Raw genomic sequence first — 17057 nt, 5'->3', positions numbered from 1 at the left:
AGGTCATTGGTAACAGTGGGTAGGAATAGCAATGTTTCTGTCCACCCCAAAGTTCCTTTATTAGCCACTACTCCATAAAGGCCCTAGTTCAGGTGTGGCTCTACCACTCACTAGTAAGAAGAAAAGCAGCTCTGACAGCCAGGACTTGGTCTGGCACACAGGATAGGTTATGGACTACTGTTCAACCCAAAAGTGGCACAGATATCACATGAGACAAGGCCACTTGTGACCATGATGAAGAAAGACAAAAATGAGACTACTTGGTAATCATAGATGAATACAGATAAAGACAGGAATATTGTTTAACACCCCCCACAAAAGGCCAAACCTTCACAATGTATTACTAATTTGAATACCTGCTGTTTCTTTACAAATTACTGCTTCAGATTTACCTTGCACTTCTTTACTTCTATGTTAGAATTATAAAGATACCGACTCATAAAAATTTTCCTTGCTTCTCGACAGCATCAGTTCCAGAAAAGTCTTAAAATACAAATTCAAATAAGTCTTGTATGACATATTCTAAGTGAGACACCCCCACAGTTCTTCAAGGTGTGAGTTCTCCCTCACCGAACAAAGCAATGAGCCCAATGTTATTTAAGTGAATTCTTTCTGGTGGTCTTTGGAAGGATACGTGTCACATGTCTTTCCCTGCACTCAATAAATATTTAAATTTAGTAACAAGCATTCATTTCAAGACTGTCACATACAGTCACATACACAATATCATTCTAGGTGCAAATATAATTTAGGCCTAGTCCTTGACCACAGTCATCTGGTAATTCAGTGGCAGAAACAAATCTATCTACTGCACAAATCTAAATTAAATTAACACTGCAGTCCTTTCACTGTTCATCTTTTTTATCTTCTTTTTCTTAGGTAAGTCCCTTTAGCATTTCATATAAGAAGGGCTTGGTGTAAAATATATTTTTTAAAAATCTAGTGTATATTAAAACCAAAAAAAATTAACACTTCTGCAATTTATTTCACTCAACCAGCATTCATTAAATATCCAATATATCCCAGGTACTGAACTATAGTCTAGTTATTACCAATGTATTATGTGATCATAGAATTGGTAGAAGTTTATTGATAAGGTCCTTGAGAACTAGAAAGATTTTAACAGATAGAGGGAAAAATGTTAACTGTGAAGCTAGGCTTTTTGAAAAATTATGATTAAAGGCAATGGCAAGAATACAGAGGTATTTTTCAGAGAACAGCAAATGTCACTGTTAATGGGCTTATACAAGTCTTGGTTAGGCGAAACGGAAGATGATGAAGCCGGACAGGTGTGTTTGGAGATGATAATGAGGTCTTTCATGACATAGATAAGAAATTGTATTAATGAAAACTGAAGGTCAGAAACACTGCTTTAGGAGGTCTTTTCTAAAACCCGTTGGAATGATAGAAAAAAATGAATTTAAATTGTTGCATTGAGAATAGAAATAAATATACATGGAAAGTTATGTTAGGTGCCATGCTCATTACTAAAAGAGATTCAGGTAGAAATAAACACATTATCTTTGACATCAAGTTGCTCCAAGTTTAAGACAGGAGGTAGATAAGACAATGATAGCTATTATTTAATTCAAAATGGAAAACATTGCAAGAAATATTCAAAGTGGGAAGATTGTATTTAGAACATCTCAGGTCCCTCAAAACACAGCATTTGTGTCACTTTCTCCTGGGATGACAAATCTTACTTTATAGGAAGGAGTTCACCATCAGTAAACTGATTGGACATTCCTAAATAGACATGACCCTACAAAGCACACTCCCTACAGTCATTCAGATAGTCTCCATAAGAGTCTGAAGGCAATTCTTCTGCAGGCTGTCTAGGAGGACCCTACCCACTGTGAAATGTCATCGCTAGATATGGACAAGGAGATAGGGTAACTGGTGCAGTTATGGGAGATTATCGGTTATCAGAAAAAACAAAGTAAACAAGGGTAAGGTAGTTAATGTCCCTCACAATAGGGTCATTTCTACTTGGTTTTTCAGAGCCTTTTCATGTATGATGTTTCTTTAAAAAAAAACCAGTTCAAGATAATCCTTATGCCAATAAGGCATATTTTTCAGTAGCAAATTCTGCCTTCCTTCACTTGGAATTCACTATGTCTTCTGCATCTCTTCTTTACACACTAATTCTATTAGTTATCAAATCTGATTGATTCTCCATGTTAAAGGGTTGTTAAAATCATTCCCACTGTTCTTTGATCATGATTTCCCACTGTGCTAATGTGAGTCCTACTCTATCTAAATGCTATTTTTCAGGTGAGTCATGAGATGAAAGCAGGGATTATAGCACCAAAATTCCATCAGGGTTTTCTTTTTAACATAAAGCAGTTGGAGTTTGTAAGCCAGAAATGCCAAACAATATATATCATCAGTCTCAAGTCAGAACTAAAGAACTATATATAATCTCACCAGGTGCACAAGATAATGGTGAAGTCATAAAACGAGAGATGGAGCATTGAGCATAAGATAAAGGTAAGGTAAGCTGAATCATTCATTGTTCCATTCATTCATTCATAAAAAATTCATTGTATATTTCCTAGGTATCAGAACTTGGAATTCAGTGGTAGCCTCATTTATTGATGTCTATGATCTTAAAACTGCAATGCAATAGAGTGGTTCATCTGTGCATTCCACAGTTGCTAGAGGACTGTGTTCCTGATAACACCCACCGTGAGGATCTTATGTGATTTTTTTTGCTGGATGTTTTCTACTTAGCCATTAATATACTTCATCCACCTTCTCCAGCATACTTTATGCTCCAAGAGTCTGACAAGTTAGGACAATATCGGGCCCCCTTGCCATCTGCCTTATGGTGAAGTTCAGTTAGGCACCATACAGATTCACAAGGAAAAGGTGAGACTGGGGTCTCTTTGCATCCTTTCCCTGAAAGATCTCCTGTGTCCCATTATCCATGTAGTTCTCCCTTGGAATTCTGGTAACTCCTTTGTACCCACATTCCTACCTTGGAAGTAATGATCTTATTCTATGGTTATTCCTATTACTTTCCATTTCTTTGAAAATATCATTTTAAAAAATTCATTAAAATAACCAGCTTACCTTTGTCATCAGTTTCATTCTGGGACCTAGACTGAAACTAATGTAGAATTTATATGTTTTTCAATTAGGTTCTAAGTTTTTGTTATGCAGCTCTGGACTATTATGATTGACTTGTATTCTTTTAATATTTCTTAAATTTGATGTCTATTCCTCCTTTTATTCAGATTGTGTGTGATCAATGATCATGACCTCAATTATCTCTTAGGAAAATGGCCCAATAGTCTCCTGTCTTTCAACTTTTAGATACCACAAATCTAATTCACTTTCAACAACACCTCCAGAATAAAATAAAACATGAATCATTGCAAACCATGAAAATTTAAATATCACCCTCAACTTTCTTTAATGCACAGTTTTACTTTATTATTTTAACCTCCTTATGCTATTTTGAGAACCATAAATATTTATCTAAGTATGACTATAAGTCCAGAAACTCATATGAATTCATAACTAAAAAGAAAGTCAAATAAACTTATATTACATTCTCTCCCTGATGAAGGTACTGGGAAAGAGAGAAATTTAATAGCTTGCCTAACATTACAGAAAAAATTCAATGAAATAATTTTGTACATTCTTTAGTCTACAAATGGATTTTTTCAAATCTGAAATGCTAATGTAGCATTCACAGAAATACCTCCTTAGCGCTTTTCTTTCTGTCTAATGAAAACCCACTCTGTAAAGGCTAATAATCCTGAAACTATAATAGAAAAAGTAATTAGAAATGCACATATAAATTAATGAATTTTTTGGATTATGTAACAGAAATTGTATGTTGATGTAGTATCTAGATGATGCAGGTCATTATTCTTGATATTTTAAAAATAAGTTTGTAATTATTTTGCCAATGTAATCATAGTTCCCTTTGATTTTAGAGAAGTAATCATCACAACCCAAATGGAAATTGTTTTTAATTCTCATTTTACAAATAAAGATTTTGAGACTCAGAGGTACCAAGTGAGTATTTTACAAGCACACAGAGAGATAGAAGTGAAATTAGCACTAAAATACAGCTCTGCTTGTGACTAAAAGTCAGGGAAATTTCAGCAGCCCCTCTAAACTCTACAAATTCTTATTTTATGTGAATTTCTAGCCCATTGTACCATTACCAGAAAAGACAACCCTAAGCTGCATAGGCCTATAACACTTTAGATCCTTCATGAAATTGAGCACTAATCAAATCTCATTGAGAGCTATAAAAGGGAAGACACTGAAAGCTTTTCAAAAGCCACAAATAAAGCAGGCAAATCACCTGAAAGCAAAAAAGGGGGTTCTTTTTATCAGCTCAAGACTATAGCACTGCTGCAGGAGGACATGAATCAGAAGAGTCCCCAACTGGAGAGATTCAGTTTCAGGGTTTCACATGTCATTTCAGGAAAAGTATGCAAATGTTTTGAATTTTTTTCTAGGAGATGTATTCATAAGCTAGTTATTCTTTTTGTTGTATGTAAATAAGAGCAACAAATAAAATAGATGGCCAAATAGTGTTGCAGTCTTATGAACTAAACACATCTCCTTTGTGATTATGGACCGTGTCATAATTTGAAAAGCACACTTCCAGTGTATTTGAAGAATGTCTCCTGCATTCTTTTACTTGTGCTGCCAAAACACAGTGCCATGCACTGGATGGCTTAAAGAACAGAAATTTATTTTCTCACAGTTCTGGAAGCTGGTAGTTAGAGATCAACATGTTGGCAGGATTAGCTCCTTCTGAGACCTCACTGTGCCTGGTAGATAGTCATCTTCTCCCTGTTTCTTCACATGGTCCTTCATCTGTAGATGTCTGTTTCCAAATTTCCTATTCTTATAAGGGTATCTGTCCTACTGGATTAGGGCCACCCTAATGACCTTGTTTTCACTTGAGGACCTTTATAAGAACCCTATCTCAGAACATAATCACATTCTGAGGTACTGAGGGCAGGTGAAGTTGAGAGGGACACATTTCAGCCCGTAACACCATTTCATTTCCATTAGGAGAATGCAACATAAACACAGGGAAGTCAGAATTGCTGAATTGTAGACATATACGTGACATAAAGATTATTATAACTCAACCCCAAAGTTTGTGGGTGAAACAGGGATCTGTGAGAAGTTGAGTGAGTTGTCCAAAATGAAAAGCAATGCATAAAAGGAAGGGTTAAGAAGAGATGGCACTGTCAGAGAAAAAGGCTACACCAGTCAGTAAGACATTAGGAAAAATAGTTGTACCTATAGAAAAAAATTGAAAACACTAAAATGAGATATATACTTAGTAGCATTTATAGACTTAATTAAAAAAGCTATTTTAGACCTTATGCTCAATTGTATTGCCTTAAATTCCAAGTATTCATTTGATATGAGTATGTACTTCTTGCAAATAATTTTAATAATTCAATTTTTTTAATTTGGTAAAATTTAAAAAATGGTGATCTTAAAATAGACTTTTGGCTAACAAATATGGTCAGAAATTTCTGTTTCTATTTTACATTTTAAATATCATAAAACATCTCTATGGAGATATCTTAGAAGCAAATTACTGAGTAAAAAGAATATAATAAATCAGCACAATATACAACATGAAATAATATTTATATAGATTTTTAAAACAAGCAAAAATAAATGGTGTATGAATCTATGAAGAAAAGCCAAAGAACAATTACAGCAACAACAAAGGAAAAAACTTGTGGATATTGATTATCTCTTGAATAAAGGGAGGCAGAGGAGGGGATTGGGGCCCAGAAAGGGTATACAGGGAAAAAAGAATATTGGTAATATCATAACTCTTCATTTGGGTAATAGGCTCCCAAATGTTCCTTTGAGTATTACATATACAAACGTGGGCTAAAATATTCACTTGTAGGTATTGAATATTCTGTAATAAAATATAAGTATATTGAAAAATACATGAACATTAAAATATATTTAACATTCTATATCTCAAATATAAAGAGAAAATTGATTTCTAGATATAAAATATGCTTTTTATCATGATAGAAAGGACCATGTGAGAAAGAAACATATAACCTTTTTCAGGAAAACACACACCTCAATTTTATGGTTTTTTTCTTCCAAATTTTTATCTCTACTTTTAAAAAATAGCAAACTATGGTATTTATAGTTCATAGTTAAGTAGACTCAGAAATCAAGCACAGGAGTTTTAGACTAGCTGTTTATGCGTGGTTTCCTAGAATTTCAGCTTAGACAGGATAGATGTCATCTATCACCGGTACTCCATGATTTTGCATGCTGAAGAAGTCCCTAGTTTGTTCAAAATCTGAGACTTGCTTTCTAGAAGGAACCAAATGGTACAAAAAGCTCATCCATCATTGACCAGATTCAGAGGACACAGTGTTCTCTAATCACACCTCTTATCAACGAGGATGTCTTTTTAAATATGTTACTGGGAAATAGGCAGTAGACAGAAACAGAGGACAGGCACGTGATGAATTTTTGTTTTTGCCTCTGTCATCTTGCTAGGCCTGGAATTTTCAGTGGAAGCTCCAAAGAGCCTTTTGGTTAATCCTCAACAGGAAAAGAACATATATATACACAGAAAAGAAATATATATATACACACACACACACACATATACTTTTCTTTCTGGATAACCCCAAACACCACTTAGTGAGGGCAAGATTATTGAGAGAATCTCATGTTGTTTTTCAACAAAACTTTCAAAAGCAGAAGTTGATGTCATATATTGCCAAGATGGGGGGGAGGGGCAATGAAAGACGGTTCTGGAAACACTTCTTTTTCATATTTGCTAGCAATTCACGAGTCAAAGCAAACACATGGGAATGCAAAAATAAAATTGGCAGTGTCTTGTAACTTTGAGGTGACCGCTGCTGTCCCATGTTTTCCCAAGCTTTAATGACATGTATATATGGAAAGTAGCCCTTAACAAACAAATAATTTACATTGTCATCATTAATATTTACAATAGCTCTGAGCATTATTTGATATGATTACCATTAACACCAAATTGGGGGACTCCTAAATAGGAGTAGCTTTCTCGAGGTCATAAGTTTAACATGACAGATACTGGAACCCAGGTCTCCATCCAAAAGCATTTGGTTTTTCTGGCTGCCCCTATGAATAATGAAGCAATGGTATTTTTAATCCAACAAGCAAGGGCCTATTCAAAGTTTTGTTCACTGCCTATTTGTCACTTGGATATGCAATTGTTTTATGTAAATACCTAATCACTAGCAGAACTCCGTTAGACTATGTTTAAACATTGTGATTTATATTTCTCATTCTTCTAATGCTCATGCACTGCATTTCCTAAGAGTATTAACTTATAGAAAACTTTTGTAAATACTGCTATTATGGGTAAGCAATTACCTGTAAACAGCTTACAGATATTCCAATAAAAGCTGAAGTGGAGTATATATTATTTCCTCTTCATTGAACCAGAAGACAATGGGGGCCACTAACCCCCAGGCTGCTGGAGCTAATGGTGAAGGAGACGCTGTAATCATTGTTTTCTCATTTACTGTTTTACACAGCCACAACTGTTTCCCAGTTCCCCTCATTAGAACAGAAGCCACCTGAGAGCAGGAATTCTCTTCACATCTTTGTAACTAGAGTTTAACTTACTGTCTGAAATACAATAAAAGTATCCAATGAATAAATACATTCTTTGAGATATTTGTTATAATTTAACTAGATTGAGAAAAATCAATAATACTATATAATAATAAGTATCTGTTTTATTAATCTTGCCAATATTAAGATTCAGAAACACAAATTCACAATTTTTCATTTTTCTTAGTTTATATTTTTCCACTATTCAGTGCACTATTTCTCAAGTATTATTTCCCATGCTATGGAAATACTTTTTAGCCCTTTGTCCAGTTCTTTCTTTACTGCTAATAGGACAAGCCATGTGATTCTTCTTTGTTATAGTCCTCCCTTGTCCTCTCCCTTATCCCTAATATCCTCAGAAGAAAATATCTATTTTCCATCTGATCCAAAAAATAGGTATTGTGGCAAACACCGGTTTGTCAGACAAACCTCGATTGGAAGGCTGGTTCTACTTCCTGACTGCATAGCCCTGGGAAATTTACCAGTTCCACTTTAGCTTTAACTGTTGGATATAAAATATGAGACAAGGTGTTTAGCACTCAGAAGGTCAACATTTTAAGAATAAATGGTGAATATTATATTAATAGCTATTTCACCCATTCTCTGAGTAAAATGCTCAGTATATTTTCCTGTATACTATTACTGCTATTGTAATTATCTTCCTTAAAATCCAGTTGATACTTTGTTGTGGTCATTATATAGTGAGATTACTCAAATGTAACTCTTAAGGATGAAATAAAATTGGCGACTCATATTTATTATTTTCTGTAACAGATGTTATGACAAAAAAGTTAAAAAATCACAAAAAAGTCTCTACTTTGAACCTATTCTGTTCATACAAGCAGTAGGAAATGGTTATGGTCATAACTAGGACTTTTAGCATTGTGATAAAATCTCTTTTAGATGGCCATTCTGTAGTCTTTCATTTTAGCAGCTATCCTAGCAAATCAACAGCACTTTCTCTGGTGCAATTAGAATAATCTCCAACTGACATTTATTACCATGGACCATGTAAACAGGTTCCTTAAGGATGAGTGGCCCGTACAAAGTAAGCTTTACATCTGCCTTTGGATCATCTGTTTCCACACGCACTGTCTACCCTTCCCCTACCATGATCCAAGAACCTGCAGGAAAACACACCCGTGTGATTCGTCTCCTCCATGTGCATGTCCCAGATCCGCTGCTGCTGTAAACACTCCTGCCTTATACTGTCATGGAGGAAAACAAGCTGAGATGTTGGCTGTCACTTCTGAAGCAGACACACCCTAAGCTATACTCTAATGAGTCACATCCCACATCAGTCATGCCCCTGCGTATGTCCCACTCCTTGAATGTGCTTAGTATTTATGACTTACATTCTAATATAGTAGAATATAGCAAAGGTGATGCGATGTCTATCCACAATTTCATTATATAATATGACTCCACACAGGTTGGAAAGATAGTTGCTCATGCTGGCCTGTAAGAAGCAAATGGTCACGTGAAATATAGAGAGGGCCACATGGCAGAAAACTGTGGCCACCTCCGGGACCTGCCAAGGGCCACCACAGAAAAGGAGGACCTCAGTTCTATTGCCATATTGAAATGAATTTTACCAAAAATTTGGAAGAGTTTGAGAGTAGGTCCAAATCAATATAAAGTAAAAGACATACTTTTTCTTTAGTTAGCTTTTCCTTTTAAAGCAACCATGAACTATGGTGTCTGTTACTCTAACACATCATGAAGTAAAACATCAATGACATCCTTTGTGGAGAAAGAGCATCAATCAGGAGTTGATCAGCATCTTCAAAGCAGAGAAGAGGAAGCTTCACTGAGAAATAAATTATGACTTATCTCCTAACCATTTTAAAGGCTTTCTAAAGTATCTAACTTTATATATTAGCTTGGTGCCTGTATACACAAGAACAATGGTCCAAGTACTGTACTGATTTCCAGAGAAGGCATCACGCCATCGCCCTGAGCACAGACACAGCAGCTTGCATAGCAGACACCATTGGCATCTGCGTGACGCCGTCTCTGGAACTTGGTTGTAGCTGTGAACACTAATGTCACTCTTTGCATTATAGAGTTTATACTGTTTTTGGTCTTCACATTAGCTTTTAATTCAAATATTGAGATATATATGATTAAAGAAATCCAGATTAAACTGTTGAGTCTTTGTGTTAAGAGAGGCCAAGAAAATAAGTATTTTATATTTTCTGCTTCTTTAGTGAAACAGATGTCAGTTGAATATTCTAAATGTAAAAAAAAGAATTATAGTTATGGGTATCCAAAACATGACAAATATTCAAGCAGCAATTAAAGATCTTTATGTTACTCTTAAGTGTTTTTCAGAATTTGTCACTTACTTAAATTAAAATTTTCTATCTTTTGAATAAAAGAACATATGAAGATGTAACAGACTCACTATGCACAAGGGAACATGTACAGAGATGTGAATAATTTACTTAACATGAAAAAGATAAGTGGAAGGGTCTGATTCTAACACATGCTTGACTTCAAAGCTTGAGTCCTTTCACTTTATATTACCTTCTGGGACTAAGGACACAATGGCTGACTATGTGTGAAGTCTATGTTTAGTACATAATCAGTGAGGAATAAGTTCTGATCTTAATTTTATTATAACCATTATCAAAACAGAAGAGCTAAGTTTGTGCTGAATCCATTAGACCACTCAGGGATGTCCCAGCCCCTTTCCAGCTGAGCCTCATTTGATGCCATATATGGAAGCGACAGTCACATGCCTTAAGTTGAATGAATAGCCTATACTGTGTCTCCCAGGCCTCGGGTTGGAAAGGATGCTGTAGCATGTATGACATTGCTTGCAGTAAGATAAGACCATCTATGAGAATAATTAATTCCAGTAGCTGTCAAGATTAAAAATAGCTACAAAATAGCATCTTTGACTTTTTTTCTTTATTGGTATTGGAAAAAAATCCTGTCTTCTCCCTATTCACACATTAGGCTATATTCACTTTTTCTAGGCCCCAAGGCTAAATTGCTTACGTTTTTATTTAGATTTTAATCATTTATTTTTCATTTCAGCATCCTCTCTTCAGAACTCTAACATAAGTTCTTAGATTGGTAGGGAAAAGAGATCAGGCCCATCTTAGTCTGCTCAGGCTACTATACACAAAGCATGAGAGAATAGGTTGCTTATAAACAACTGAAATATACTTTTTACTTTCCTGAAGTATGGAAGTCCAAGGTGCCAGCATGGTAGGATTAAGACTTTTTTCTGAGTCGCAGACTTCTTGCTGTGTCCTCACATGGTGAAAGGGGAAGGGGAAGTTTTCAGGCCTCTTTTGTAAGGCCATTAATCTCCTCGCCACTTCCAAAAGGTCCCACCTCTTCATATTATCACATTGAGCATTAGAATTTCAACTTGCAGACTATACATTCATTCTATCTTGATGGCCCCCGAAGTCTTAATTTGTTTCAGCATCCACTCGAATGTCTAGTCTGAAGTGTCATCTATCAGACATGGGTGAGACTCGTATAATTCACCCTGAGACAAATTGCCCTCCAGCTGTTAATTAGTGAAATCAGATAAACCATGTGCTTCCAAAATAGAATGGTGAGACAAGTCTAGAGTAGACATTTCCATTTTAAAAGGAGGAAATAGAAGAAAATGGAGGTGACAATGCTAAACCCTAATAGGGCAAGCAACATAGGGCTCTGCCCACCAGACCTATGGGAAATGTATCTTATCTTCCAGACACACCAAGGTAAAACTAAGGTATTCTGACCCTTGGTTTTGCTGGGTGTAGCCCATGTAGCAGTTCCAATGGATTGAACTTAGGCGTCTATGGCTCCACATGGAAGAAATACATGCCAGTAGCTCTACAGTCTTGGGTCTCTGGGGCAATCTGGGGCAACACTCTCCCTTGGATCCCCTGAGCATTACCCTTGCCTGAGCTCTCTGACCAGCAGCATGCCCACAGCTGCAGGTGGCCCCACCTTTTAAAATCTAGGTGGAGGTAACCAGGCTCCACAGTTACGCTATGCAGAAGTCCTGCCTCAAGTTTTTGGGCTGAGGCCATCTGACCTGTTGAAACCCAGGCAATGGCCCTGGCTTTTGAAACTGAGGAGGCAGCCCTGATAATCACTGAATCGCTTTTGCAGACTTCCTTCCCCTGTCTTGATGAATATTCCATTTTTGCAACCCCTTCAGTTCAAATTGGCCACTTTTCTGCTGGAGTGGGTGATTAGTCTGTGGCTTGTACTCATACTAGTTGTCTTATCAAAGGTTGTTTAGCTACACTCTTAGAGTTCTCTTCCAAATATGCTTTGTCATTTTTTGCAGCATAGATAAACTGAGCTTTTCCAGTGTTTTAAGTTCTGAATCTCTTTTGATTAACAGTTCCATTTTTAAGTCATTTCTCTTTTCTCACATTTTACTATGAGCTATCAGGAGGAGACAAGTCAAAGCAGTTCCTGTTACCCAAATATATCATGTCCAGCTACCAAGAAAAAACTGCAAGGCATAGCAAAAGGCAAAAAACACAATTTGAAGAGCTTGAGAAGCATCTAAATCAGACTTGGCAAAGAGGTTGAAGAACACCAATCTCCCCAGTTTTGCATAAGTAATTATAAAGATGATGATTACGTGCACATTTATAATACTGCAAAATATTAAAGTATATGAATAGAATTATGATTTATTTTATTGCATTGCATTTTATAATGAAAGTGCATTTCTATTACAAGAAGAAAAACCATACTGTAGTATAATTACTTAATAAAAAAACAACTTCTTGACATTGGCAAAGAAAGAATATTTCAATAAAATTTCTATTTTATTAACTACTATGAAATTTTAATGTGTGATACTTTAACATTAACAAACTCACTAAAATGCTTAAAACTAATAAAAATGAAAGAAAAATGCACCCTGGCTGGTGTAGCTCAGTGGATTGAGCACGGGCCTGCAAACCAAAGGATCGCAGTTCAATTTCCAGTCAGGGCATATGCCAGAATTGCAGGCCAGTTCCCAGCAAGGGACACCCGAAAGGCAACCATACATTTGATATTTCTCTCCCTCTCTCCTTCCCTTCCCTGCTAAAGATAAATAAATAAAATCCTTAAAAAAGAAAAACGCAAGTGTAACTTCATTTTATGGTTCTTAGAACAAGTGAAAAATATGCTAAAATTATTTATAGAGTGAGCATCCATTAACAATATAAAAATAATAAATGCCAGTATTTCTACTAAGACTTTTTGCTAAAAGAGAGAGAAAAGATGCATTATCACTAAATAGAACAGTAGAACATTATTTGTTTAGGATATGTAAAAAATTTACAACACTAGGTAATCATTGCTAGACATCCTTAAACTTTTTGGATTCCTTCATTAGAACTTATTTTTAAAAACATTAAATTTGTCAAACTTTTAGTTATGATACAAAATAAGAAACATTTTAAATTATATCAAAAAAGACAAAAATATTGTGTTCATTGATGACCTCTGTTATTCTAAAAATGTTTTCCTGGTTCTCCAAATGCATTTTTGCTATATCGGTGAATATGGAAGTCTTTCTTTAAGACTGTTTAACATCCTAAAAATATGACAGAACCCATTCCTATGGTAAGATTAAAAAAGTAAGTGAAGTTTTTCTCAAAATCCTATGAGATAATGAGTGAATTCTATGATGTGAATTTTAAATGCATAAGCTTGCAACGAATTGTCTGGGGACCTAGAATTTTGGTTTTCCATAAATCTATTATTTTTAACCACATTTTAGTTAGATGCTGCAGCTCCACACACAATTTACAGTTTCCATGGGTCAGAGACTAAACTTAGAGTTAGGTCATTCCCATCGAAATTATGGTAAAGCCATGCAGTCTCAGTGGTGAAACAGAAAAAAATTCCATTTTTATAAACATTTTATGACAACATATTGGTTTGTACAAGTAGGTCCTATCTGTCTCCAGTCTCTTACATTCAATATTCTTTGATGATCAACTGTCCCAAATGGTACTCATTAGTTTACTTATTCATTGACTCAATCAGCGTAATATATGTTAATTATAAAAATTCTAATGCAAAGTTAACAACCGGTTGTTTAAAATAAAACGAATCTATATGAGGATTTTCATAAACCCCAAAGGGTTGCCTCCACTAACTTTGAAACTTTACACTCATAAGCCACTTAAAAGAAATCCACAAAACTTATAGATTGTTTTGTTGCCAGGAATAAACCCTAATTTCACCTTTGACTAGTGAAAGCAACTTGAAATAAGGACTTTATACTGTTTTATGGGCATCTGGCTCTGTATTCTGTCCCAAGGTGGTAAACATTCCCAATTTTTAATCTGCAAGTCTGAAAACCAACGATACTGAAATTCATTTCATGGACAGCCCTGAAACAAAATTACATGAGCCTATTTATGGTTTTTATCCCCCTTGCTGTGACTATTCATAACTTGCATGGCATTAATATTTATTCTCTTTATTACAGGGTAACATCCCAGGCCTCTCTGGGGTGTTATGTAATATACTGTATTTCCCTTCTCACATTATAAATCAGGAAAGCTGAATCCAAATAAGAGATCATGAATTCGTATACAGAAGAACCTTATTTTTTCCGATTGGTGTCATACTAAGAACAATTTTTCCACTGAAACACTGACAGGATTATATTTTGTAACAATATTAAATATTCTTTTGGCTACAGTCTTCCTGTCTAAACATGTTAATATCAGTGTTAGATAAGTTGGGATTATATTGAGTAACATAGGGAACTCTTCAGCAATTATTATAAGGTTATATTAGTAAAGGTATGAGAAGATGTCGGGGGTGATTTTTAAGGTATTTTATTAATCTCTGATTCTCTAGTAAAGATTTTTCCCCTTTATAAGTTTCCTATTCAGTTGACTGTGTCTAGGAGAGGGAGAATTCCTCCACTCTTCCCTTCTTTAGTTCTTAAGGCTGAACCAATTATAAAATAATAAAATTGACACAAGACAAAATAAACAGGAAAAAACAATTTGATAAATGTGCACAGGAAAACCACAGCATGATTCTCAGATCATAAAATAATACCCACAAAATGATACAACAAGCTACCATGTTGTACCTTACAGACAAAAAAACCAATAAATTTCTGAGAAATTGACAGGACGAAGAACCTAGTGCTCACTAGACTAGAATCTAAGCAAGGTTTCAGTGTTCCTTAGTGAGGAATCTCAGAAAGTTTGGGCTTGGATGCCAAGTTAGTAAAGGCATCACAAAGTTTGTTTATACACACTCTTTAGACTCTGGGTTTTAAAACATTGTGATAAGGTTGTCTCTCGGTGCTTCAGGAGCTGGCAGGACTTCTATCATGGAGAGTTACATCCTGCATTTAGGGGGACAGAGGAGAGTCAGAGAGCAATTCCTGCTCCTGTTGCTTCTCGGGTGATTTAGTTCAAAATAATCAATATGCCATTGTGGAACTATATTGGGTGTAGCCTGCCCTGGTCCCTGACAACTGCAAACAATTGCATTGGTATGTTTTTTATTCTTGTAGGCACAAAGAAAAATGGTCTAGAACTTGGTGCTGGTTTATAGAGGATAGTTTTAAAATTATTTTCCTTAGGTTATTTATTAATAATCTAAGCATTTCTAAGATATATACAAGAAAGAAAAATTCTGAAAGAAATTTAAAAGCTTGATTCCTCTTTTAATTTTAAACTGTTATGTAGTAAGACTTTTAGAATGGAAATTTTCTATCCTTACTTTCAATTATGCCACCAAGGCAATAAATATTAGCATACAAAAATAAATGTGAGGCCAGGGATGATGACAAAGAGCTTTGCCAGTGGTTTTTAGAGAGGGCTGTTGTGTTAGGATTAGTAGCGAGCCCTTACGGAATTAGTCGAGGTCTCTGTAACTGCAAAGAGAAATCCCTACATCTTTTATTGATACAAAGGGCACAAAGAGGAACCTACTTCACTGCACTTGAACCTCTTTGCTCATTTTGAGAATATGAGAAAGTCGAGAAGGTGGAGAGACATATTGATGAAGAAATTTCTTTAGAGAGCGGTGCTCTATGTTCCATATGGACCAGAGTGGGAGGAGGCTGCCTTCCACCACGGTTACGAAGGGGCTTCGAGAGATCTTTGGATAAGACTAGAATGTGTTTTGGTGGTGGTAGTGCTGTTTTGTTTTTGTTTTTGTCAGGGATTTTTTTTTTTTTGCAGTAGAGAATCACAAGCAACCAAGCCTTATCCATGCCTCACTAAGCTGGAGTTTACTGTGAACTGACTCTGACACTAGCCATGGAAAACCCAGAGGAGCTTTGGTGGCGGTTTCCTGATGTGTGTGGGGTTGCTGTTAGTCTACCAGAAATGGGAAAGCAAAGACGACAATCAGAAAACCTGTGCTGCGAAACCTCTGGGTATATGTCTCTTTATATGCACTCAGTGTAAAACATCTCTGGCCATGGAGTCATACAAGTACACACATTTTGCAAATTGCTACTCAAAAAAACATGTTCTGTTTAATGGCAGCAACATACCTGCAGGTCATTTAGTAGCAAAAGACAAGAAACAGATATTATACTGATACTACTAGAGCAAGCTGGGCCCCAAAACGTTTATAAATTAAGGCAGATTATTGATCATCAAAGAGAACCTTCAGAAATGTTAACTTTCAAGAGACCTGTATACACACACACACACACACACACACGCACACGTAAAGTTTCCAACTTGTATCAGAAGGATTCTCTTTCTCTTTCCCCCAAAATTTTCTTTCTTAGGTATATGCTCACTAACCAAGCTGACCATCTTCTTAACGTTATGACTTCTTCATTCAGAAATAATTTTCATCACATGATGCAATTAACAGTGAACTGGACAAGTAAGGGACAACAGAGACTTTTTGAGGTGTAGCAACCAGGCAGCAATCTAGGTGTCCTAGCTAGCTAGGTAAACTCCCTACCCTCCACTGAAGTCACAATGACATTTCCATCAGAATTACAAGTTGCGACAAGAGAAAATTTGATTACAGATAATGCACTCTGTCTCTGTACGTGTTTTTCCCTCTGCCTGGAATGGCCATGGCACCCACTGCCACATATACCGCTTTTGCCTGTCACATCAACTTCTAATTAACTTTTACGTGGTCTTTCAAGTTTAGCTTAAAAAAATTTTCCAAAACCTTCTGGGTCTGTTATAGATATCCCAAGTAGTGATTCTAACATATTTTCTGCTTACATCCAAATAGAACTTATCCTGTGGCCCTGGGTTCGTTTTCCTCTCTCCTGCCACATTATACACTGCAAAGGAAGACAGTGTGTGTATGTGCTGTGCACCCTCGGTACCGGTACAATGCCTGGCACAGGATACTCTCTTAATACATATTTGCAAAGGAATAAATTAAACAAAGGATGAAGGAACTGATTACCTTAGAAGAGTGCATACCTTATCTTTAAA

Source organism: Artibeus jamaicensis, unplaced genomic scaffold, assembly GCF_021234435.1.
Source record: "Artibeus jamaicensis isolate MK-2021 breed Jamaican fruit bat unplaced genomic scaffold, CSHL_Jam_final contig_797, whole genome shotgun sequence".
Taxonomy (NCBI): Eukaryota; Metazoa; Chordata; class Mammalia; order Chiroptera; family Phyllostomidae; genus Artibeus; species Artibeus jamaicensis.
This window is presented reverse-complemented; position numbering follows the sequence as displayed.